We start from the raw sequence: 483 nt of genomic DNA, 5'->3' as shown, positions 1-483 counted from the left end.
CAGTTGAAGTCCACACTACCTCCAAGGAACGGAGGTTCAATTGGGTTATTCAAGTGCCAGTCAAACAAAAAACGTGTTATTTGATTGGCTAAGAATGAAAGTAGCGCATGGCATTGCACAGCGGCTTTTTGTCATGGCACTTATTTGGGATTCACATGTCAGAACACATTATAGTTGGCACCTCATAAAGCAGCTGCACGGGACTAATGGGTATACTTAGCATAGACGAAATAAACATTTAACATGTGCAGTTCTTTCTTGTAATCATGATAAAGTCATTATAGAACCAATTAAATCCAGTGAGGGTACCTCGTCATGCAGCCACTAGATGTCAACGGAGTGATACGAGATAGCAGCTTTTTTGACACGCACGGTGGTTTATGCATGACCTTCTGTTTATAGGCAATCATTCATCTGTTAAAACAGAAAACTGTAGCTAACGCACTCTTATTAATTAGTCCAAACGCTACTAATGGGAACACG

The sequence above is a fragment of the Myxocyprinus asiaticus genome, chromosome 7 (genome assembly GCF_019703515.2).
Source record: "Myxocyprinus asiaticus isolate MX2 ecotype Aquarium Trade chromosome 7, UBuf_Myxa_2, whole genome shotgun sequence".
Taxonomy (NCBI): domain Eukaryota; kingdom Metazoa; phylum Chordata; class Actinopteri; order Cypriniformes; family Catostomidae; genus Myxocyprinus; species Myxocyprinus asiaticus.
This window is presented reverse-complemented; position numbering follows the sequence as displayed.